Source organism: Salmo salar, chromosome 06 (genome assembly GCF_965601325.2).
Source record: "Salmo salar chromosome 06, fSalSal1, whole genome shotgun sequence".
Lineage (NCBI taxonomy): Eukaryota > Metazoa > Chordata > Actinopteri > Salmoniformes > Salmonidae > Salmo > Salmo salar.
This window is the reverse complement of record NC_138296.1, coordinates 92561206-92588957: the sequence shown is the minus strand read 5'-3', so window position 1 is coordinate 92588957 and position 27752 is coordinate 92561206. Positions and strand designations below refer to the sequence as shown.

Genomic DNA, 27752 nt, shown 5'->3' with positions numbered 1-27752 from the left:
ATGCAAAGACTGACCATCCATTATATCAAAATTATAGTTTTAACCATGTTTTGAGGGTAACGTAGTGTTTGTTTACATTTACATTGTTTATAAAAAATTGGAGTAAAACAAGCTTTTGGGTTCGATCTGCTGGGATACAGGAGATGAACTAAACTCATGAAGCATTTATACAATATTCTATTGCATAAATATCATACAATAGAATATATCATGAATTTATAAATTATTGATGTAGAGACTAAGAATTCTAGTTTAAAATTAGCATAAAAAATATTGTAAACTGCATTATTTTTGTGTCCAACTGTTCTCCACTGTTAGCATTGACCCCGGGGCAGCCTAAAGCATTACTCAAGTCCAGTCTCCAGATGGTAATCTCAGTGATTAATAACAGTGATATGTCATACAGTTTCCAGTTATTAATAATTACAGGATTAGATTGCCTCTAGAGCATAATGGGTATGTTTCCCAGACACAGATTAGTCCAGAGCAGGACTAAAAGTTGTTCTCAATATAATATTTGATTTTAGTTCAGGACTACTCTGCGTCTGGGAAACCGACCCGATAGGTCTACCAGGGACAGAGTATTTATTGTAGTGAACCACATTTTTTAGTGGGTACCTTACAAAACAGCATTTTAGAAGAGTGTTTTGCTTTAAGAATAACGCATTCATTATGTCACACTTCAAGAAAAACGTCAGTCTGGTACATCAATGAGGTGCTTTTGGGCGCTGCAGTAGGTTTTCTGATTGAATCAATATTCAATTTGGCTGAAAAGAAAACAAAGAATGCACACGTTTGAAAAGAAGAGATGCTGCACCACAACCAATTGTTTTTTCAACATCACTGGCTGATAGGTTTAGTGTGTGTGTGTGTGTGTGTGTGTGTGTGTGTGTGTGTGTGTGTGTGTGTGGTGTGTGTGTGTGTGATTACAGATAATATGTTGAGTGTGAGTGTCATCTCATAGTATAGACCAAGCTGCACCATGACTCATTGTGAAGTGTGTGTGTGTGTGTGTGTTTGTGGTGTGTGTGTGTGTTTGTGTGTGTGTGTGTGTGTGTGTGTGTGTGTGTGTGTGTGTGTGTGTGTGTGTGTGTTTGTGTGTGTGTGTGTGTGTGCACGCACGCATGTGAGTATGTTTGGGTGTGTGAGACTCAGACCCTGCATTGAGAGGAGAAGATATCTGTCATTGGTATGTGAAATATCATTATGGAATATGGAGGGCCTCTCCTGATAGATAAAAACCAGTGAAACCTATCTTCTACATATAATGAACTATATTTATGACCAGAGGCTTACTGATAAGAGTTATAGCTCACAGACATCTGCATTACACATACAGTGGAATAATAGTGGGTATTATTAATATCAATACAAAATACTTAAGATATATTGTCATGACTTTTAGGAACCACTGGTGTGGGCAAAAATGGAATTCCTTCAGCTAGTTCTGTAGAGCATTCAGTCCTCTAAATATATGGTGTGTGTGTGAGTGTGTGTGTGTGTGGTAGATGGGAAATGGGAGGTTGTAAACTACATAATGACTCCAACAACAGTTAGTGCTTTAATCATCATGTGTTTTGGTGCTTCTGTGAGGTTGCTGTTGTGTTGCTAATTATCACGTAGCTCTTGTAATTATCTCTAATTGGGGTCAAAGCCTCTCGTTTAGTTCTAAAGCGGGTGTATGCGCGTGTGTGTGTGTGTGTGTGTGTGTGGCATGTGTGTGTGTTTGTCTGTGTTTCTGTGTGTGTCTGTGCATTCGTATGTGTGTGTCAGCACCTCTCAGAGAGAGAGAGAGACATTCTCCACAGCATTTCAGTTTCATGCTCCATTTAATAGAAGACAGTTTTCATGAATCATTATTTGTTTCTCGACTGGAGCCGAGCTGTTATTGAAGTCCACAGTCTTCTTTTTCTCTCATTATCCTTATCTTTTAAAGCTTAGCGAACAGGAAATAAAATGACATGTCAATACATCTGTCTCCTGGGTTGACCCATGTTGACCTTTGGTTAGTCCACAGTTAAGAGTTTCTCCATGCCTTTTATTGCACCAAACAAGGAGCTTTTAAAAGGAAATATGTGGGGAGCTGGTACATCTATGATTCACAGAAAGTATTTCATACAAAATATGAATGACATATCCACATTCAAACTTCCACCCAGCTACTCTCAATAACCTACACAACACGTTATTTCTTCTCGATTCTTTGGTTCAGGTCTGGCTCCAGGCATAAGCGACATAAGCAAACGCTCAGGGGCCCCCTGCCACAAGCAGATTGACATAAAGTGTAGTCAACTTTGTTCTTAGAGTAGAAATAATCTGGTTGGTTTAGAACAAATCTGATTGGTTATTAAAAAGGTAAATGGGCGGAGTTTAACAGATGCACAGCTTTTGCAAACATGGCAGAGGTTTGAAGTGAGAATCTTGAAAATAAAACTTTGAGTTAGTGTTTTTTTAATTTATTTTTTATTAATCATTTTTGTGTTACAGTAGTCAGACAAATGTGACAATATCTCTTAGATACAACTGGTCTGCTGACTTGAAGCAAAGTGTAAAATGTACATAGAACAAAATGCGACATAGAACATCCAAACTCTTTTGGACACTGACAATAATAGCGATAGACCATCGGTGAACAGCTATGATTGCTGCAGAACTAAGGCTCTTCAACATTTACATTGCTGCCCTGAGTGAGAACAGGTTCCTGGATGAAGGGTCCCTGAAAGAGGAGGGAGAAGGCTACACCTTATCCTGGAAAGGTTACCTTCTGGGTGGACAACATCAGCATGGTGTGGGACTGGCAGCTAAGAACAGCCTTTTACCCAGCCTCATCCAAACACCTGTCGGCATAAGTGAAAGACTCATGTCTCTCCATATCCCCATAGCCAAGATGTGGGTGACTTCAACGCTAGGGTGGGACATAACAAAAGGATATGGAGCGAGTCCTGGGTAGGAATGCTGTTGGCCAGGTCAATGAGAACGGCATGAGACTGCTGACTCTATGTGCCGAGCACGACCTCATCATCACTAACACCTTGTTCCAGCAGAATAACAAATATAAAAGATCATGGATGCCCCCACGCTCCAAACACTGGCACCTGATTTACTACGTCATAGTGAGACGTTCTGACACTAATGACGTCCTGTTGACACGTGCCATGAGGGGTGCAAAATGCAGGACAGATCACCGTATGATACTGGCTAAACTCCAGGTGAGAATACGTCCCCCCCAACGCCTGCAGAAGTCCAGCAAGAGGTATCTGCACTGTGTCCAGCTTGAGAAAGCTGCAGTTAGGGATGAGTCCCGTCGCTCTCTCGCTGAAAGGCTGAGGGAGACTGAGCCTCTTTTGAACGCAGGGGACCCCACAGACCAGAAGTCTGAACCTCTTCTGAATGCAGAGGACCCCATGGACCAGAAGACTGAGCCTCTTCTGAGCACAGAGGACCACACAGACCAGAAGACTGAGCCTCTTCTGAGCACAGAGGACCACACAGACCAGAAGTGGGCATCTATTAGCTCAGTGCTCTATCAGGCAGCCGCCCACTCCGTTGACTACAGAGGTAGGAAAGATCAGGACTGGTTCGATGAGAACTCTGACACCATCACAACCTTACTTGCAGCGGCCCACTCCATTGGCTACAGAGGTAGTAAAGATCAGGACTGGTTCGATGAGAACTCTAACACCATCACAACCTTACTGGACAATATGAACAAAGCGCACAGGGCTACTCTCAACAGCCCCACGTCTGCTACCCTCCGCCAGCAATGGTGTGCATCATGCAAGGAAGTGCAAACAACCTTGCGTGCTCTACAGAACCAATGGTGGGCGAATAAGGCACAGGAAATCCAGATTTATGCCGACAAAAACTAAACTAAAGCGATCTATTGCCCTAGAAGTCGCTCCATCACCCCCCTGAATACAGCTGATGGTCATGCTGTATTAAAGGACCTAAACCAGATCCTGATGAGGTGAGCTGACCACCAAAACCAGATCTTGATGAGGTGAGCTGACCACCAAAACCAGATCCTGATGAGGTGAGCTGACCACCAAAACCAGATCCTGATGAGGTGGGCTGACCACCAAAACCAGATCCTGATGAGGTGAGCTGACCACCAAAACCAGATCCCGATGAGGTGAGCTGACCACCAAAACCAGATCCTGATGAGGTGAGCTGACCACCAAAACCAGATCCTGATGAGGTGAGCTGACCACCAAAACCAGATCCTGATGAGGTGGGCTGACCACCAAAACCAGATCCTGATGAGGTGAGCTGACCACCAAAACCAGATCCCGATGAGGTGAGCTGACCACCAAAACCAGATCCTGATGAGGTGAGCTGACCACCAAAACCAGATCCCGATGAGGTGAGCTGACCACCAAAACCAGATCCTGATGAGGTGAGCTGACCACCAAAACCAGATCCTGATGAGGTGGGCTGACCACCAAAACCAGATCCCGATGAGGTGAGCTGACCACCAAAACCAGATCCTGATGAGGTGAGCTGACCACCAAAACCAGATCCTGATGAGGTGAGCTGACCACCAAAACCAGATCCTGATGAGGTGGGCTGACCACCAAAACCAGATCCTGATGAGGTGGGCTGACCACCAAAACCAGATCCTGATGAGGTGGGCTGACCACCAAAACCAGATCCTGATGAGGTGGGCTGACCACCAAAACCAGATCTTGATGAGGTGAGCTGACCACTCTGAAGCACTACTCAATCAGCGCTCTCCTACAGCCCACTCCATTTTGGAAGAAGTGCCTTTCCATCCACCAATTCAAAATCTCAACCATTCGCCAACCTTGCAGGAGGTGTTATCAGCTACCTGTTTCCACAAGAACAACAAGGCTCCTGGTGCTGACAGAGCTACTTCTGCACCACAACGCTCCACCAGTACTTCATTGAGGTTTGGGACCGAGAGATTGTCCCCCCAACAGTGGAGGGATGCAAACATTGTCACTGTCTATAAGAACAAGGGTGACAAGTCTATCTGCGGCAACAGCCAGGGGATATCCCTTCTGGCTGTTGCCGGCAAGGTCCTGGCCAAGGTTGTTCACCAGCCTGTGTAGAATCACATCACAGAGGAACTGCTGCCAGAGTCACAATGCGGCTTCAGAAAGAGCAGCAGTACGGTCAACATGATATTCACAGGACAATCGACATGGCAACTCCAGGAGAAGTACCGTGAACAACATCAGGACTTTTCATGGCCTTTGTCGACCTCTCCAAGGCCTTCAACACTGTGAGCAGGGAACTACTATGGGGCAATCTACTCAAATGTGTCTGTCCAGACAAATTTGTCAACATCCTTTGCCAGTTCCATGATGGGATGATGGTTCGGGTGGCCATAGGAGGGCAGGAGTCAGTGCTGCTTGGAGTAAGCATCGGTGTGAGGCAGGGGTGTGTGCTGGCACCGGTACTATTTAACATCTTCCTCCTATGTGTCACCCAGCTTCTCCACAAGCAGGCTGAGGACAGCAGCGGAGTTGCGGTGGACCTCAGGCTTCATGGAAACCTATTCAACATCAAGAGGTTCCAAGCAACCCCCAAGGTTTTGACGAAGCGGGTTCTTGAGCTGCAGTATAATGATGACTGTGGTCTTGTGGCCCACACTCCGGAAGACCTTCAGTCCGTGAGGGTCTGTGAGGCTGTGAGGGTCTATAGCAGGATGGGACTGTCTATCAACACCACCAAGACAGAGGTGGTCTGCCAATGGAGATCCAGCCCTCCACTCACCATGCCTGTCTTCACCATTGAACACAAATCACTAGCAATAGTCCTGTCCTTCAAATACCTGGGCAGCAGGTTCAAATTCAAAATAGGATCAAGCATCAGCTGCCTTCGGAAAACTCAGACACAGGGTTTTCCGAAACAGGGATCTCCACCCCCACACCAACGTCTCCATCTATCAAGCTGTCTGCATCACCACACTTCTGTACAGCTGTGAAGCCTGGGTCACTTACAGTCGCCACAACAAGCAGCTCGAGCGACTCCATATAAGATGCCTGCAGTGCATCCTGGGAATCAACTGGTGCGACAGTGTGCCCCATACAGAAATACTAAGACCAACTGTAAGAGTATGGAGGCCATGGCCACCCAACACCAACTGTTAGAGTATGGAGGCCATGGTCACCCAACACCAACTGTTAGAGTATGGAGGCCATGGTCACCCAACACCAACTGTAAGAGTATGGAGGCCATGGTCACCCAGCACCAACTGTTAGAGTATGGAGGCCATGGTCACCCAACACCAACTGTTAGAGTATGGAGGCCATGGCCACCCAACACCAACTGCGCTGGTTTGGGCATGTCATTAGAATGTCTCAGGAGTGCTATCCAGGAAAGATCCTGAATGACCAGCTACATCTTGGCCGGCGGTCTGTAGGGGGGACCAGCTGAAAATGTCGCAGATTTTTTTTGTTCAGTGACGGGGTGTATGTCTGTGTATGTCTGTGTGGGTCTGTGTATGTCTGTGTATGTCTGCGTGGGTTTGTGTATGTCTGTGTATGTCTGTGTGGGTCTGTGTATGTCTGTGTATGTCTGTGTGGGTCTGTGTATGTCTGTGTATGTCTGTGTGGGTTTGTGTATGTCTGTGTATGTCTGTGTGGGTTTGTGTATTTCTGTGTGGGTGTATGTCTGTGTGGGTGTGGGTGTGTGTGTGTGAGTGAGTGCATGTGTGCTAAGGTGTGGAGAGTCCATTTAAAGTTTTCAGCAGTCTGATGGCTTGTAGATAAAACTGTCTCCGAGCCTGTTGATATCAGACCTCGTGCTCCGATACCGTCTGTCTGACGGTAAGGGAGTGAAGAGCTCATGGCTGGGGTCTGTGGGGTCCTTGATGATGCTGCGGGACATTCTCAGGCATCGTTTCAAGTAGATGTCCTGGATGGGGGAGAGCATGGCCCCAGTGGCAAAATCTCCACCCCATGGCAAAATCGGTAGAATTGCAGGAAATTAGCTGTGAAATTGCACATTTGTTCTCTCTACCATATGGCAAAATTAGTGAAATTGCATGAAATGTGTTATAAAATTGCTAAACTTCTCTACTCCCCGTGGCAAAATGTGTAGAATTGCAGGAAATGTATTTTAAAATGTAAATTTTTCTCTCTCGCTTAGGGCACCCAAATAGCTTTGGTGGCCAGTGTTTTTGCAATGGTGTTTTCTAATTAATTGGCTAAACATGTATTATTTTCAGACTAAATGAATGAAGGGTCCATGCAGTATTAGTTATGACTAGTTGGTCTGACAGATTATGCTTTAGAGTGCTATAAACCAGGCAGGTTAGTGATGCACCCAATGGGACAGGTTCAGCATGGCTGCCTTTCATAGCTGTTCAGGACAGGTTCAGCAGTATTTAGAGATACTGATATAATGATAGCAGAGAGTAGAGATACTGATAACAGAGATAGCACTGATAGCAGAGAGTAGAGATACTGATTGCAGAGATAGCACTGAAAGTAGATAGTAGAGATACTGATAACAGAGAGTAGGGATACTGTTAGCAGATAGTAGAGATACTGATAGCAGAGAGTAGATATACTGATAGCAGAGAGTAGAGCTACTGTTAGCAGAGAGTAGATATACTGATAGCAGAGAGTAGATATACTGATAGCAGAGAGTAGAGCTACTGTTAGCAGAGAGTAGATATACTGATAGCAGAGAGTAGATATACTGATAGCAGAGAGTAGATATACTGATAGCAGAGAGTATATATATTGATAGCAGAGATTAGAGATACTGATAGCAGAGAGTAGAGATACTGATAGCAGAGAGTAGATATATTGATAGCAGAGAAAGCAGAGAGCAGAGATACTGATAGCAGAGAGTAGATATACTGATAGCAGAGAGTAGAGATACTGATAGCAGAGTGTAGCGATACTGATAGCAGTGTAGAGATACTGATAGCAGAGGGTAGAGATACTGATAGCAGAGTGTAGCGATACTGATAGCAGTGTAGAGATACTGATAGCAGAGGGTAGAGATACTGATAGCAGGGAAAGCAGAGAGTAGAGATACTGATAGCAGAGAGTAGAGATACTGATAGCAGAGAGTAGAGATACTGATAGCAGAGAGTAGAGATACTGCTAGCAGAGAGTAGAGATACTGATAGCAGAGATTAGAGATACTGATAGCAGAGATAGGAGAGAGTATTTATATATTTTTTTACATTCTGATTTTTCAGGGGGTGCTGCAGCATCATCAGCACCCTACTTCCTGCAGCTAGAGATAGCAGAGCAGAGATAGCAGAGATATCAGTGGTCTCCTGAACTAGTGTTTCCACTATTCTAGCGCTTACCTCAGCTGTCCCAGAGCTAGAACAGGTGTGTGTGTTTGTGTGCGTGTCTGTCTCTGTGTCTGTCTGTCTGTCTGTCTGTCTGTCTGTCTGTCTGTCTGTCTGTCTGTCTGTCTGTCTGTCTGTCTGTCTGTCTGTCTGTCTGTCTGTCTGTCTGTCTGTCTGTCTGTCTGTCTGTCTGTCTGTCTGTCTGTGTGTGTGGGGGGCAAGTGTTTAAATTGTGCAGTATTGTGCAGTATTGTGTGTGTGTGTGTGTATGTGTGTGTGTGTGTGTGTGTGTGTGTGTGTGTGTGTGTGTGTGTGTGTGTGTGTGTGTGTGTGTGTGTGTGTGTGTGTGTGTGTGTGTGTGTGTGTGTGTTTGCCATGCTGGTAGACAGGGGACACAACTCCTCCTTCAGTATCAGACCTCACAGAAACTATACCCTTCACAGCTCTTTCGGACCAGTCTCCACAGAATATGATTTCATCAAGTGTTGCACCAGAGTCCTCTGAGGTCTCCATGCCCAGGGGACTTGTTTTTTCATCCCAGTGTGAATGAATCTAGAGGTTTTCTGGGTCTTTGTCTAGGAAAGTATCACAGATCTTTTTTTTTTTTGCATTAGGAGCCCGTCAGGAACACATTTATTGATCACTGATCGATTGTTTTGGGATTGTGTTTCTAACTTGCATCTTTAGAATCGATGTGGATTAGTTTGACTTTAGATTGTGGGTTTGATAGTGGGTTTGATTGTGGGTTTGATAGTGGTTTTATAGTGGTTTTATAGTGATTTGATAGTGGTTTGATTGTGATTTGATTGTGGGTTTGATAGTGGTTTGATAGTGGGTTTGATAGTGGTTTGATAGTGGTTTGATAGTGGTTTGATAGTGGTTTGATAGTGGGTTGATAGTGGGTTTGATAGTGGGTTGATAGTGGGTTTGATAGTGGTTTGATAGTGGGTTTGATAGTGGTTTGATTGTGGGTTTGATAGTGGGTTTGATAGTGGGTTTGATTGTGGGTTTGATAGTGGTTTGATAGTGGGTTTGATAGTGGTTTGATAGTGGTTTGATAGTGATTTGATAGTGGTTTGATAGTGGTTTGATAGTGATTTGATAGTGGTTTGATTGTGGGTTTGATAGTGGTTTGATTGTGGGTTTGATAGTGGGTTTGATAGTGGGTTTGATAGTGATTTGATAGTGATTTGATAGTGGGTTTGATAGTGATATGATAGTGGTTTGATAGTGGGTTTGATAGTGGGTTTGATAGTGGTTTGATAGTGGTTTGATTGTGGGTTTGATAGTGATTTGATAGTGGTTTGATTGTGGGTTTGATAGTGATTTGATAGTGGTTTGATAGTGGTTTGATAGTGGTTTGATAGTGGTTTGATAGTGGGTTTGATAGTGGTTTGATATTGGTTTGATAGTGATTTGATAGTGATTTGATAGTGGTTTGATTGTGGGTTTGATAGTGGTTTGATAGTGGGTTTGATAGTGATTTGATAGTGGTTTGATAGTGGTTTGATAGTGGGTTTGATAGTGGTTTGATATTGGTTTGATAGTGATTTGATAGTGATTTGATAGTGGTTTGATTGTGGGTTTGATAGTGGTTTGATTGTGGGTTTGATAGTGGTTTGATAGTGGGTTTGATAGTGGTTTGATATTGGTTTGATTGTGCAGTTTAGCGGAGATGATGGATATTCAATTTGTTTGTTTGTTCTAAGAGGACTAGAGATAGAACTGATATAGGCCAAGCCTCATATAGTATATCAGTGTTGATCACAGAATGAATGTATGGTATCTCCATTGTGTGCGTAACAGGGTATACCCCACGTCACTCTCTCCCTCCCCTCGGCTACGTGAATAGTGAGGTGAGGGGAAGGGGGAGGGGTGGGGTATGTGCTAGGGGAACGGGTGTGTCACTATAAGAAGCCAGAGAGGGGAGCATGCAGACAGTTGGTTCAGAGAAACTCTTCGAAGCCTAAGGACAACACCTTACTACTACTGCCACTCTGCATCCACAAGAGACTAAAGATTTAAAAGCCACAAATACAGGTACGAGAGAGATTAGTTTGATTTCCGTGTGTGTGTGTGTGTGTGTGTGTGTGTGTGTGTGTGTGTGTGTGTGTGTGTGTGTGTGTGTGTGTGCTGTGTGTGTGTGCATAGGATAAGATTATATTTATATTTTGGGAGGGGGTGGAAGAAAAATATCTAAGAGAAATTGACACGCTGGTTGCGTAGTCAATGGGTTTTATCCTTAATTATGTCTAAGGGTAATATCATTGGACAGAATGCTTATTACATTGTTTAGCCAATCATCATCATGTACTTTGCTCTATATTGTTTCAGAAGGTTCTGTGCCTTTCATTCACACTAGATTTTCTATCTTTGCTGATATACTTTATACCAGCATTTCTTAAACCTGGTCCTGGAAGACCCAAAGGGGTCTAGCACTACACACCTGATTCCACTAATCAACTCATCATCAAACCTCTGATCAGTGGAACCATGTGAGTGTAACAATAGAGCATCAAACTACAATGTGGACAACGTTGTGTCCCTAGGACCTGCTTTACAGTATAAACCTTCCACCTTGAATAACACTTGTATTTCCATTACTCGTTGCTTTTCCCATGTTTCATTACGTTGTTATCACCTTGCTGTGTCCCCTGGCCCATGACACCGTCGTCATTACCACTGCGCTGAGTATGTTCCATTCCCATAGCATCATAGCAACTGTCCACCTGTTCACCTGTTCCACTGGCTCACCAATTAATTAACAGACGAATAAAATCTCATCTAGAGTCACAACACCCAGCCTTTCTGCTGACTTAGTAGTTATCGTTCAACTTACTCATGCTTTCACGAGGAACCCCTTTGATGTCTTGAGTGTGTAATTTGTCCAATCAATGATGTCAGCGTGCAGAATTGATTTCCAACCGTAAGCCATAACATCAGGTACATGGTATCTTTAATTAGTTACTACTTGCAATGTTATTACCGGATTTATCATCATAAATTACTAACAGGAAGATAATTGAATTCATTATGTTCTAATCTATGAGAAGTGTTTGTAGTGTATAAGGCCCACTGGACCATGTACCTTTATGTATTTTAAGTGTACAAGTGTGCACTACTCTCATGTAGTTTTATGCCTATAGGCCTACGTGCTTCAGAAGGGGGTTTATTAAGGTAGCTAGCTCTATCAGGATGGTTTATTAAGGTAGCCAGCTCTATCAGGATGGTTTATTAAGGTAGCCAGCTCTATCAGGATGGTTTATTAAGGTAGCCAGCTCTATCAGGATGGTTTATTAAGGTAGCTAGCTCCAACAGGATGGTTTATTAAGGGAGCCAGCTCTAACAGGATGGTTTATTAAGGTAGCTAGCTCCAACAGGATGGTTTATTACGGTAGCTAGCTCCAACAGGATGGTTTATTATGGTAGCCAGCTCTAACAGGATGGTTCATTAAGGTAGCTAGCTCCAACAGGATGGTTTATTACGGTAGCTAGCTCCAACAGGATGGTTCATTAAGGTAGCTAGCTCCAACAGGATGGTTTATTAAGGTAGCCAGCTCTAACAGGATGGTTTATTAAGGTAGCTAGCTCCAACAGGATGGTTTATTAAGGTAGCCAGCTCTAACAGGATGGTTTATTAAGGTAGCTAGCTCTAACAGGATGGTTCATTAAGGTAGCTAGCTCCAACAGGATGGTTTATTAAGGTAGCTATCTCTAACAAGATGGTTTATTAAGGTAGCCAGCTCTAACAGGATGGTTTATTAAGGTAGCTAGCTCTAACAAGATGGTTTATAAAGGTAGCCAGCTCTAACAGGATGGTTTATTAAGGTAGCTAGCTCTAACAAGATGGTTTATTAAGGTAGCTAGCTCTAACAGGATGGTTTATTAAGGTAGCTAGCTCAAACAGGATGGTTTATTAAGGTAGCTAGCTCAAACAGGATGGTTTATGAAGGTAACTAGCTCTAAGCTCTCAGTCATGGCCAAGCTAGTAGGCCTTTTCCATTGTTTTATATTTTTTTCCATTAGTGTTTGACAGTGCTTTTAATTTATGTTGTTTCCATTCTACTACCTCTTTGTCCTTTAGTACCCAATTACACCAGACAGAATACCCCAACATTATAATCCGAATACCTTGCATTATAATCCATACAAGCTGTAGCCTGGGGTTTTATTTGTTTTTTTGATAGGTGGAATGAGATAAAACAAAAACATTATCTGTAGGCTATGATTATTGTTGTTTTTCTCCATATAAAAGCATTATCAGTACGATCCTGAATATGATTGGAAAATAAGTATTGTGGAGCTGAAGGTCTGCCCTAAAGCTGGTCCATCTGTTCTCCATCATAATAACCCTAGGAGATTGCAGTGTCGGTCCCGTGTGGCTCAGTTGGTAGAGCATGGTGTTTGCAACGCCAGGGTTGTGGGTTCGATTCCCATGGGGGACCAGTACGGAGAAAAAAAAGTATGAAATGTATGCATTCACTACTGTAAGTAGCTCTGGATAAGAGTGTCTGCTAAATGACTAAAATGTAATGTAATACTGCCGTAATATACACAGTCTGCTCAATTAAACTAACACGATGATGCTGGAACCGGATAGAATCAGTGGTGGTCTATAATGTTGCCACAGGCTTTGATATAATATAATTACTTCATATTATCCACACAAATGCTATTTTATTAAGCGAAACCTCGTCCCCAGGCTGGCGCAAAAGGATTGCGCAAAGCATTAAAAATGTATTTCAAATACTGTAGGCTAGAAGTGGTTAAACCCCTGAATCGTCAGAGACCTAGACACAGCGCTAATTAATTCAACAGACCTAGACACAGTGCTAATTAATTCAACAGACCTAGATAGAGTGCTAATTTCAACAGACCTAGACACAGTGCTAATTAATTCAACAGACCTAGATAGAGTGCTAATTTCAACAGACCTAGATACAGTGCTAATTAATTCAACAGACCTAGACACAGCGCTAATTAATTCAACAGACCTAGACACAGCGCTAATTAATTCAACAGACCTAGACACAGCGCTAATTAATTCAACAGACCTAGACACAGTGCTAATTTCAACAGACCTAGACACAGTGCTAATTAACTCAACAGACCTAGACACAGTGCTAATTAATTCAACAGACCTAGACACAGTGCTAATTAATTCAACAGACCTAGACACAGTGCTAATTAATTCAACAGACCTAGACACAGTGCTAATTAATTCAACAGACCTAGACACAGTGCTAATTAATTCAACAGACCTAGACACAGCGCTAATGAATTCAACAGACCTAGACACAGTGCTAATTAATTCAACAGACCTAGACACAGCGCTAATTAATTCAACAGACCTAGATACAGTGCTAATTTCAACAGACCTAGACACAGCGCTAATTAATTCAACAGACCTAGATACAGTGCTAATTTCAACAGACCTAGACACAGTGCTAATTAATTCAACAGACCTAGACACAGTGCTAATTAATTCAACAGACCTAGACACAGTGCTAATTTCAACAGACCTAGACACAGTGCTAATTAATTCAACAGACCTAGATACAGCGCTAATTTCAACAGACCTAGACACAGTGCTAATTAATTCAACAGACCTAGACACAGTGCTAATTTCAACAGACCTAGACACAGTGCTAATTTCACACAGACCTGGACACAGTGCTAATTTACACAGACCTGGACACAGCGCTAATTAATTCAACAGACCTAGACACAGTGCTAATTAATTCAACAGACCTAGACACAGTGCTAATTAATTAAACAGACCTAGACACAGTGCTAATTAATTCAACAGACCTAGACACAGCGCTAACTTCAACAGACCTAGACACAGTGCTAATTAATTCAACAGACCTAGACACAGTGCTAACTAATTCAACAGACCTAGATACAGTGCTAATTAATTCAACAGACCTAGACACAGTGCTAATTAATTCAACAGACCTAGATACAGTGCTAATTTCAACAGACCTAGACACAGCGCTAATTAATTCAACAGACCTAGATACAGTGCTAATTTCAACAGACCTAGACACAGCGCTAATTAATTCAACAGACCTAGATACAGTGCTAATTAATTCAACAGACCTAGACACAGTGCTAATTTCAACAGACCAAGGCACAACGCTAATTAATTCAACAGACCTAGACAGTGCTAATTTCAACAGACCTAGACACAGCGCTAATTAATTCAACAGACCTAGACACAGTGCTAATTAATTCAACAGACCTAGATACAGTGCTAATTAATTCAACAGACCTAGACACAGTGCTAATTAATTCAACAGACCTAGACACAGCGCCAATTAATTCAACAGACCTAGATACAGTGCTAATTTAAACAGACCTAGACACAGCGCTAACTTCAACAGACCTAGACACAGTGCTAATTAATTCAACAGACCTAGATACAGTGCTAATTAATTCAACAGACCTAGACACAGTGCTAATTAATTCAACAGACCTAGATACAGTGCTAATTTCAACAGACCTAGACACAGTGCTAATTAATTCAACAGACCTAGATACAGTGCTAACTTCAACAGACCTAGACACAGTGCTAATTAATTCAACAGACCTAGACACAGTGCTAATTAATTCAACAGACCTAGACACAGTGCTAATTAATTCAACAGACCTAGACACAGTGCTAATTAATTCAACAGACCTAGACACAGTGCTAATTTCAACAGACCTAGACACAGTGCTAATTAATTCAACAGACCTAGACACAGTGCTAATTAATTCAACAGACCTAGACACAGTGCTAATTAATTCAACAGACCTAGACACAGTGCTAATTAATTCAACAGACCTAGACACAGTGCTAATTAATTCAACAGACCTAGTCACAGTGCTAATTAATTCAACAGACCTAGACACAGTGCTAATTAATTCAACAGACCTAGACACAGTGCTAATTAATTCAACAGACATAGACACAGTGCTAATTAATTCAACAGACCTAGACACAGTGCTAATTAATTCAACAGACCTAGACACAGTGCTAATTTCAACAGACCTAGATACAGTGCTAATTAATTCAACAGACCTAGACACAGTGCTAATTTCAACAGACCTAGATACAGTGCTAATTAATTCAACAGACCTAGACACAGTGCTAATTAATTCAACAGACCTAGACACAGTGCTAATTCATTCAACTGACCTGGACACAGTGCTAATTTCAACAGACCTAGACACAGCGCTAATTAATTCAACAGACCTAGACACAGTGCTAACTTCAACAGACATAGATACAGCGCTAATTAATTCAACAGACCTAGACACAGTGCTAATTAATTAAACAGACCTAGACACAGTGCTAATTAATTCAACAGACCTAGACACAGTGCTAATTAATTCAACAGACCTAGACACAGTGCTAACTTCAACAGACATAGATACAGCGCTAATTAATTCAACAGACCTAGACACAGTGCTAATTAATTCAACAGACCTAGACACAGTGCTAATTAATTCAACAGACCTAGACACAGTGCTAATTAATTCAACAGACCTAGACACAGTGCTAATTAATTCAACAGACCTAGACACAGTGCTAATTAATTCAACAGACCTAGATACAGCGCTAATTAATTCAACAGACCTAGACACAGTGCTAATTAATTCAACAGACCTAGACACAGTGCTAATTTCAACAGACCTAGACACAGTGCTAATTTCAACAGACCTGGACACAGTGCTAATTTCAACAGACCTGGACACAGCGCTAATTAATTCAACAGACCTAGATACAGTGCTAATTAATTCAACAGACCTAGATACAGTGTTAATTAATTCAACAGACCTAGACACAGTGCTAATTAATTCAACAGACCTAGACACAGTGCTAATTTCAACAGACCTAGACACAGTGCTAATTAATTCAACAGACCTAGACACAGTGCTAATTAATTCAACAGACCTAGACACAGTGCTAATTAATTCAACAGACCTAGACACAGTGCTAATTAATTCAACAGACCTAGACACAGTGCTAATTTCAACAGACCTAGATACAGTGCTAATTAATTCAACAGACCTAGACACAGTGCTAATTTCAACAGACCTAGATACAGTGCTAATTAACTCAACAGACCTAGACACAGTGCTAATTAATTCAACAGACCTAGACACAGTGCTAATTAATTCAACAGACCTAGACACAGTGCTAATTAATTCAACAGACCTAGACACAGTGCTAATTAATTCAACAGACCTAGACACAGTGCTAATTAATTCAACAGACCTAGACACAGTGCTAATTAATTCAACAGACCTAGACACAGTGCTAATTAATTCAACAGACCTAGACACAGTGCTAATTAATTCAACAGACCTAGACACAGTGCTAATTTCAACAGACCTAGATACAGTGCTAATTAATTCAACAGACCTAGACACAGTGCTAATTTCAACAGACCTAGATACAGTGCTAATTAATTCAACAGACCTAGACACAGTGCTAATTAATTCAACAGACCTAGACACAGTGCTAATTAATTCAACAGACCTGGACACAGTGCTAATTTCAACAGACCTAGATACAGTGCTAATTAATTCAACAGACCTAGATACAGTGCTAATTTCAACAGACCTAGACACAGTGCTAATTAATTCAACAGACCTAGATACAGTGCTAATTAATTCAACAGACCTAGACACAGTGCTAATTAATTCAACAGACCTAGACACAGTGCTAATTAATTCAACAGACCTAGACACAGTGCTAATTAATTCAACAGACCTAGACACAGTGCTAATTAATTCAACAGACCTAGACACAGTGCTAATTAATTCAACAGACCTAGACACAGTGCTAATTAATTCAACAGACCTAGACACAGTGCTAATTAATTCAACAGACCTAGACACAGTGCTAATTAATTCAACAGACCTAGATACAGTGCTAATTAATTCAACAGACCTAGACACAGCGCTAATTAATTCAACAGACCTAGATACAGTGCTAATTTCAACAGACCTAGACACAGCGCTAATTAATTCAACAGACCTAGACACAGTGCTAATTTCAACAGACCTAGACACAGTGCTAATTAATTCAACAGACCTAGACACAGTGCTAATTAATTCAACAGACCTAGACACAGTGCTAATTAATTCAACAGACCTAGACACAGTGCTAACTTCAACAGACATAGATACAGCGCTAATTAATTCAACAGACCTAGACACAGTGCTAATTAATTAAACAGACCTAGACACAGTGCTAATTAATTCAACAGACCTAGACACAGTGCTAATTAATTCAACAGACCTAGACACAGTGCTAATTAATTCAACAGACCTAGACACAGTGCTAATTAATTCAACAGACCTAGATACAGCGCTAATTAATTCAACAGACCTAGACACAGTGCTAATTAATTCAACAGACCTAGACACAGTGCTAATTAATTCAACAGACCTAGATACAGTGCTAATTAATTCAACAGACCTAGACACAGCGCTAATTAATTCAACAGACCTAGACACAGTGCTAATTAATTCAACAGACCTAGACACAGTGCTAATTTCAACAGACCTAGACACAGTGCTAATTTCAACAGACCTGGACACAGTGCTAATTTCAACAGACCTGGACACAGCGCTAATTAATTCAACAGACCTAGATACAGTGCTAATTAATTCAACAGACCTAGATACAGTGTTAATTAATTCAACAGACCTAGACACAGTGCTAATTAATTCAACAGACCTAGACACAGTGCTAATTTCAACAGACCTAGATACAGTGCTAATTAATTCAACAGACCTAGACACAGTGCTAATTAATTCAACAGACCTAGACACAATGCTAATTAATTCAACAGACCTAGACACAGTGCTAATTAATTCAACAGACCTAGACACAGTGCTAATTAATTCAACAGACCTAGACACAGTGCTAATTAATTCAACAGACCTAGACACAGTGCTAATTAATTCAACAGACCTAGACACAGTGCTAATAAATTCAACAGACCTAGACACAGTGCTAATTTCAACAGACCTAGATACAGTGCTAATTAATTCAACAGACCTAGACACAGTGCTAATTTCAACAGACCTAGATACAGTGCTAATTAATTCAACAGACCTAGACACAGTGCTAATTAATTCAACAGACCTAGACACAGTGCTAATTAATTCAACAGACCTGGACACAGTGCTAATTTCAACAGACCTAGATACAGTGCTAATTAATTCAACAGACCTAGACACAGTGCTAATTAATTCAACAGACCTGGACACAGTGCTAATTTCAACAGACCTAGACACAGTGCTAATTAATTCAACAGACCTAGACACAGTGCTAATTAATTCAACAGACCTAGACACAGTGCTAATTAATTCAACAGACCTAGACACAGTGCTAATTAATTCAACAGACCTAGACACAGTGCTAATTAATTCAACAGACCTAGATACAGTGCTAATTAATTCAACAGACCTAGACACAGCGCTAATTTCAACAGACCTAGATACAGTGCTAATTTCAACAGACCTAGATACAGTGCTAATTAATTCAACAGACCTAGACACAGTGCTAATTAATTCAACAGACCTGGTCACAGCTCTAATTAATTCAACAGACCTAGACACAGTGCTAATTAATTCAACAGACCTAGACACAGTGCTAATTAATTCAACAGACCTAGATACAGTGCTAATTAATTCAACAGACCTAGACACAGCGCTAATTAATTCAACAGACCTAGACACAGTGCTAATTAATTCAACAGACCTAGACACAGTGCTAATTAATTCAACAGACCTAGACACAGCGCTAATTAATTCAACAGACCTAGATACAGTGCTAATTAATTCAACAGACCTAGACACAGTGCTAATTAATTCAACAGACCTACAGACAGACCTAGAACAGTGCTAATTAATTCAACAGACCTAGACACAGTGCTAATTTCAACAGACCTAGATACAGTGCTAATTAATTCAACAGACCTAGACACAGTGCTAATTAATTCAACAGACCTAGACACAGTGCTAATTAATTCAACAGACCTAGACACAGTGCTAATTAATTCAACAGACCTAGACACAGTGCTAATTAATTCAACAGACCTAGACACAGTGCTAATTAATTCAACAGACCTAGACACAGTGCTAATTAATTCAACAGACCTAGACACAGTGCTAATTAATTCAACAGACCTAGACACAGTGCTAATTAATTCAACAGACCTAGATACAGTGCTAATTAATTCAACAGACCTAGACACAGCGCTAATTAATTCAACAGACCTAGACACAGCGCTAATTAATTCAACAGACCTAGACACAGTGCTAATTCATTCAACAGACCTGGACACAGTGCTAATTTCAACAGACCTAGACACAGCGCTAATTAATTCAACAGACCTAGATACAGTGCTAATTAATTCAACAGACCTAGACACAGTGCTAATTAATTCAACAGACCTAGACACAGTGCTAATTAATTCAACAGACCTAGACACAGTGCTAACTTCAACAGACATAGATACAGCGCTAATTAATTCAACAGACCTAGACACAGTGCTAATTAATTAAACAGACCTAGACACAGTGCTAATTAATTCAACAGACCTAGACACAGTGCTAATTAATTCAACAGACCTAGACACAGTGCTAATTAATTCAACAGACCTAGACACAGTGCTAATTAATTCAACAGACCTAGATACAGCGCTAATTAATTCAACAGACCTAGACACAGTGCTAATTAATTCAACAGACCTAGACACAGTGCTAATTAATTCAACAGACCTAGATACAGTGCTAATTAATTCAACAGACCTAGACACAGCGCTAATTAATTCAACAGACCTAGACACAGTGCTAATTAATTCAACAGACCTAGACACAGTGCTAATTTCAACAGACCTAGACACAGTGCTAATTTCAACAGACCTGGACACAGTGCTAATTTCAACAGACCTGGACACAGCGCTAATTAATTCAACAGACCTAGATACAGTGCTAATTAATTCAACAGACCTAGATACAGTGCTAATTAATTCAACAGACCTAGACACAGTGCTAATTAATTCAACAGACCTAGACACAGTGCTAATTTCAACAGACCTAGATACAGTGCTAATTAATTCAACAGACCTAGACACAGTGCTAATTAATTCAACAGACCTAGACACAGTGCTAATTCATTCAACAGACCTGGACACAGTGCTAATTTCAACAGACCTAGACACAGTGCTAATTAATTCAACAGACCTAGACACAGTGCTAATTAATTCAACAGACCTAGACACAGTGCTAATTAATTCAACAGACCTAGACACAGTGCTAATTAATTCAACAGACCTAGACACAGTGCTAATTAATTCAACAGACCTAGACACAGTGCTAATTAATTCAACAGACCTAGACACAGTGCTAATTTCAACAGACCTAGATACAGTGCTAATTAATTCAACAGACCTAGACACAGTGCTAATTTCAACAGACCTAGATACAGTGCTAATTAATTCAACAGACCTAGACACAGTGCTAATTAATTCAACAGACCTAGACACAGTGCTAATTAATTCAACAGACCTGGACACAGTGCTAATTTCAACAGACCTAGATACAGTGCTAATTAATTCAACAGACCTAGACACAGTGCTAATTAATTCAACAGACCTGGACACAGTGCTAATTTCAACAGACCTAGACACAGTGCTAATTAATTCAACAGACCTAGACACAGTGCTAATTAATTCAACAGACCTAGACACAGTGCTAATTAATTCAACAGACCTAGACACAGTGCTAATTAATTCAACAGACCTAGACACAGTGCTAATTAATTCAACAGACCTAGACACAGTGCTAATTAATTCAACAGACCTAGACACAGTGCTAATTAATTCAACAGACCTAGACACAGTGCTAATTTCAACAGACCTAGATACAGTGCTAATTAATTCAACAGACCTAGACACAGTGCTAATTAATTCAACAGACCTAGACACAGTGCTAATTAATTCAACAGACCTAGATACAGTGCTAATTAATTCAACAGACCTAGACACAGTGCTAATTAATTCAACAGACCTAGACACAGTGCTAATTAATTCAACAGACCTAGACACAGTGCTAATTAATTCAACAGACCTAGACACAGTGCTAATTAATTCAACAGACCTAGACACAGTGCTAATTAATTCAACAGACCTAGACACAGTGCTAATTTCAACAGACCTAGACACAGTGCTAATTAATTCAACAGACCTAGACACAGTGCTAATTAATTCAACAGACCTAGACACAGTGCTAATTAATTCAACAGACCTAGACACAGTGCTAATTAATTCAACAGACCTAGACACAGTGCTAATTAATTCAACAGACCTAGACACAGTGCTAATTAATTCAACAGACCTAGACACAGTGCTAATTTCAACAGACCTAGATACAGTGCTAATTAATTCAACAGACCTAGACACAGTGCTAATTAATTCAACAGACCTAGACACAGTGCTAATTAATTCAACAGACCTAGACACAGTGCTAATTAATTCAACAGACCTAGACACAGTGCTAATTAATTCAACAGACCTAGACACAGTGCTAATTAATTCAACAGACCTAGACACAGTGCTAATTAATTCAACAGACCTAGACACAGTGCTAATTAATTCAACAGACCTAGACACAGTGCTAATTAATTCAACAGACCTAGACACAGTGCTAATTAATTCAACAGACCTAGACACAGTGCTAATTAATTCAACAGACCTAGATACAGTGCTAATTAATTCAACAGACCTAGACACAGTGCTAATTAATTCAACAGACCTAGACACAGTGCTAATTTCAACAGACCTAGATACAGTGCTAATTTCAACAGACCTAGATACAGTGCTAATTAATTCAACAGACCTAGACACAGTGCTAATTAATTCAACAGACCTAGACACAGTGCTAATTAATTCAACAGACCTAGATACAGTGCTAATTAATTCAACAGACCTAGACACAGTGCTAATTAATTCAACAGACCTAGACACAGTGCTAATTAATTCAACAGACCTAGACACAGTGCTAATTAATTCAACAGACCTAGACACAGTGCTAATTAATTCAACAGACCTAGACACAGTGCTAATTAATTCAACAGACCTAGACACAGTGCTAATTAATTCAACAGACCTAGACACAGTGCTAATTAATTCAACAGACCTAGACACAGCGCTAATTTCAACAGACCTAGATACAGCGCTAATTAATTCAACAGACCTAGACACAGTGCTAATTAATTCAACAGACCTAGACACAGTGCTAATTAATTCAACAGACCTAGACACAGTGCTAATTAATTCAACAGACCTAGACACAGTGCTAATTTCAACAGACCTAGACACAGTGCTAATTAATTCAACAGACCTAGACACAGTGCTAATTAATTCAACAGACCTAGACACAGCGCTAATTAATTCAACAGACCTAGACACAGTGCTAATTAATTCAACAGACCTAGACACAGTGCTAATTAATTCAACAGACCTAGACACAGTGCTAATTAATTCAACAGACCTAGACACAGTGCTAATTTCAACAGACCTAGACACAGGCTAATATTCAACAGACCTAGACACAGTGCTAATTTCAACAGACCTAGACACAGTGCTAATTAATTCAACAGACCTAGACACAGTGCTAATTAATTCAACAGACCTAGACACAGTGCTAATTAATTCAACAGACCTAGACACAGTGCTAATTAATTCAACAGACCTAGACACAGTGCTAATTTCAACAGACCTAGATACAGTGCTAATTAATTCAACAGACCTGGACACAGCGCTAATTAATTCAACAGACCTAGATACAGTGCTAATTAATTCAACAGACCTAGATACAGTGCTAATTAATTCAACAGACCTAGACACAGTGCTAATTAATTCAACAGACCTAGACACAGTGCTAATTAATTCAACAGACCTAGACACAGTGCTAATTAATTCAACAGACCTAGACACAGTGCTAATTAATTCAACAGACCTAGACACAGTGCTAATTAATTCAACAGACCTAGACACAGTGCTAATTAATTCAACAGACCTAGACACAGTGCTAATTAATTCAACAGACCTAGACACAGTGCTAATTAATTCAACAGACCTAGATACAGTGCTAATTAATTCAACAGACCTAGACACAGTGCTAATTAATTCAACAGACCTAGACACAGTGCTAATTAATTCAACAGACCTAGACACAGTGCTAATTTCAACAGACCTAGATACAGTGCTAATTAATTCAACAGACCTAGACACAGTGCTAATTAATTCAACAGACCTAGACACAGTGCTAATTAATTCAACAGACCTAGACACAGTGCTAATTAATTCAACAGACCTAGACACAGTGCTAATTAATTCAACAGACCTAGACACAGTGCTAATTAATTCAACAGACCTAGACACAGTGCTAATTAATTCAACAGACCTAGACACAGTGCTAATTAATTCAACAGACCTAGATACAGTGCTAATTAATTCAACAGACCTAGACACAGTGCTAATTAATTCAACAGACCTAGACACAGTGCTAATTAATTCAACAGACCTAGACACAGTGCTAATTAATTCAACAGACCTAGACACAGTGCTAATTAATTCAACAGACCTAGACACAGTGCTAATTAATTCAACAGACCTAGATACAGTGCTAATTAATTCAACAGACCTAGACACAGCGCTAATTAATTCAACAGACCTAGACACAGTGCTAATTAATTCAACAGACCTAGACACAGTGCTAATTAATTCAACAGACCTAGACACAGCGCTAATTAATTCAACAGACCTAGACACAGTGCTAATTAATTCAACAGACCTAGACACAGTGCTAATTAATTCAACAGACCTAGACACAGTGCTAATTTCAACAGACCTAGATACAGTGCTAATTAATTCAACAGACCTAGACACAGTGCTAATTTCAACAGACCTAGAACAGTGCTAATTTCAACAGACCTAGACACAGTGCTAATTTCAACAGACCTAGACACAGTGCTAATTTCAACAGACCTAGATACAGTGCTAATTAATTCAACAGACCTAGACACAGTGCTAATTAATTCAACAGACCTAGAACAGTGCTAATTTCAACAGACCTAGAACAGTGCTAATTTCAACAGACCTAGACACAGTGCTAATTAATTCAACAGACCTAGACACAGTGCTAATTTCAACAGACCTAGATACAGTGCTAATTAATTCAACAGACCTAGACACAGTGCTAATTAATTCAACAGACCTAGACACAGTGCTAATTAATTCAACAGACCTAGACACAGTGCTAATTAATTCAACAGACCTAGACACAGTGCTAATTCATTCAACAGACCTGGACACAGTGCTAATTTCAACAGACCTAGAAACAGCGCTAATTAATTCAACAGACCTAGACACAGTGCTAACTTCAACAGACATAGATACAGCGCTAATTAATTCAACAGACCTAGACACAGTGCTAATTAATTAAACAGACCTAGACACAGTGCTAATTAATTCAACAGACCTAGACACAGTGCTAATTAATTCAACAGACCTAGACACAGTGCTAATTAATTCAACAGACCTAGACACAGTGCTAACTTCAACAGACCTAGATACAGTGCTAATTAATTCAACAGACCTAGACACAGTGCTAATTAATTCAACAGACCTAGACACAGTGCTAATTAATTCAACAGACCTAGACACAGTGCTAATTAATTCAACAGACCTAGACACAGTGCTAATTAATTCAACAGACCTAGACACAGCGCTAATTAATTCAACAGACCTAGACACAGTGCTAATTAATTCAACAGACCTAGACACAGTGCTAATTAATTCAACAGACCTAGATACAGTGCTAATTAATTCAACAGACCTAGACACAGCGCTAATTAATTCAACAGACCTAGACACAGTGCTAATTAATTCAACAGACCTAGACACAGTGCTAATTTCAACAGACCTAGACACAGTGCTAATTTCAACAGACCTGGACACAGTGCTAATTTCAACAGACCTGGACACAGCGCTAATTAATTCAACAGACCTAGATACAGTGCTAATTAATTCAACAGACCTAGATACAGTGTTAATTAATTCAACAGACCTAGACACAGTGCTAATTAATTCAACAGACCTAGACACAGTGCTAATTTCAACAGACCTAGACACAGTGCTAATTAATTCAACAGACCTAGACACAGTGCTAATTAATTCAACAGACCTAGACACAGTGCTAATTAATTCAACAGACCTAGACACAGTGCTAATTAATTCAACAGACCTAGACACAGTGCTAATTAATTCAACAGACCTAGACACAGTGCTAATTAATTCAACAGACCTAGACACAGTGCTAATTAATTCAACAGACCTAGACACAGTGCTAATTAATTCAACAGACCTAGACACAGTGCTAATTAATTCAACAGACCTAGACACAGTGCTAATTTCAACAGACCTAGATACAGTGCTAATTAATTCAACAGACCTAGACACAGTGCTAATTTCAACAGACCTAGATACAGTGCTAATTAATTCAACAGACCTAGACACAGTGCTAATTAATTCAACAGACCTAGACACAGTGCTAATTAATTCAACAGACCTGGACACAGTGCTAATTTCAACAGACCTAGATACAGTGCTAATTAATTCAACAGACCTAGACACAGTGCTAATTAATTCAACAGACCTAGACACAGTGCTAATTAATTCAACAGACCTAGACACAGTGCTAATTAATTCAACAGACCTAGACACAGTGCTAATTTCAACAGACCTAGACACAGTGCTAATTAATTCAACAGACCTAGACACAGTGCTAATTAATTCAACAGACCTAGACACAGTGCTAATTAATTCAACAGACCTGGACACAGTGCTAATTTTCAACAGACCTAGACACAGTGCTAATTAATTCAACAGACCTAGATACAGTGCTAATTTCAACAGACCTAGACACAGTGCTAATTAATTCAACAGACCTAGATACAGTGCTAATTAATTCAACAGACCTAGACACAGTGCTAATTAATTCAACAGACCTAGATACAGTGCTAATTAATTCAACAGACCTAGACACAGTGCTAATTAATTCAACAGACCTAGACACAGTGCTAATTAATTCAACAGACCTAGACACAGTGCTGATTAATTCAACAGACCTAGACACAGTGCTGATTAATTCAACTGACCTAGACACAGTGCTGATTAATTCAACAGACCTAGACACAGTGCTGATTAATTCAACAGACCTAGACACAGTGCTAATTAATTCAACAGACCTAGACACAGTGCTAATTAATTCAACAGACCTAGATACAGTGCTAATTAATTCAACAGACCTAGACACAGTGCTAACTTCAACAGACCTAGATACAGTGCTAATTTCAACAGACCTAGATACAGTGCTAATTAATTCAACAGACCTAGACACAGTGCTAATTAATTCAACAGACCTGGTCACAGCGCTAATTAATTCAACAGACCTAGACACGTTGCTAATTAATTCAACAGACCTAGACACAGTGCTAATTAATTCAACAGACCTAGACACAGTGCTAATTAATTCAACAGACCTAGATACAGCGCTAATTAATTCAACAGACCTAGACACAGTGCTAATTAATTCAACAGACCTAGACACAGTGCTAATTAATTCAACAGACCTAGATACAGTGCTAATTAATTCAACAGACCTAGACACAGTGCTAATTAATTCAACAGACCTAGACACAGTGCTAATTAATTCAACAGACCTAGACACAGTGCTAATTAATTCAACAGACCTAGACACAGTGCTAATTAATTCAACAGACCTAGACACAGTGCTAATTAATTCAACAGACCTAGACACAGTGCTAATTTCAACAGACCTTTATACAGTGCTAATTAATTCAACAGACCTAGACACAGTGCTAATTAATTCAACAGACCTAGACACAGTGCTAATTAATTCAACAGACCTAGACACAGTGCTAATTAATTCAACAGACCTAGACACAGTGCTAATTAATTCAACAGACCTAGACACAGTGCTAATTTCAACAGACCTGGACACAGTGCTAATTTCAACAGACCTGGACACAGCGCTAATTAATTCAACAGACCTAGATACAGTGCTAATTAATTCAACAGACCTAGATACAGTGTTAATTAATTCAACAGACCTAGACACAGTGCTAATTAATTCAACAGACCTAGACACAGTGCTAATTTCAACAGACCTAGACACAGTGCTAATTAATTCAACAGACCTAGACACAGTGCTAATTAATTCAACAGACCTAGACACAGTGCTAATTTCAACAGACCTAGATACAGTGCTAATTAATTCAACAGACCTAGACACAGTGCTAATTAATTCAACAGACCTAGACACAGTGCTAATTAATTCAACAGACCTGGACACAGTGCTAATTTCAACAGACCTAGAT

The 27752-nt window shown here is 40.2% G+C and overlaps 1 protein-coding gene and 1 pseudogene across 1 annotated transcript in view; both read left to right on the top strand.

Annotated features, from left to right (window-relative positions):
* The first annotated feature begins 2930 nt into the window (after window positions 1-2930).
* LOC123743340 (uncharacterized) lies at window positions 2931-5950 on the top strand (annotated as a pseudogene).
* A 4254-nt stretch (window positions 5951-10204) lies between these two features.
* The window catches only part of LOC106608312 (prepronociceptin-like), a 34154-nt gene continuing 16606 nt past the window's right edge, over window positions 10205-27752 (top strand). Inside the window, exon 1 of the mRNA XM_014206192.3 lies at window positions 10205-10321. The gene's annotated coding sequence lies outside the window, so the exon portion shown is untranslated. The remainder of the gene's footprint in view (window positions 10322-27752) is intronic.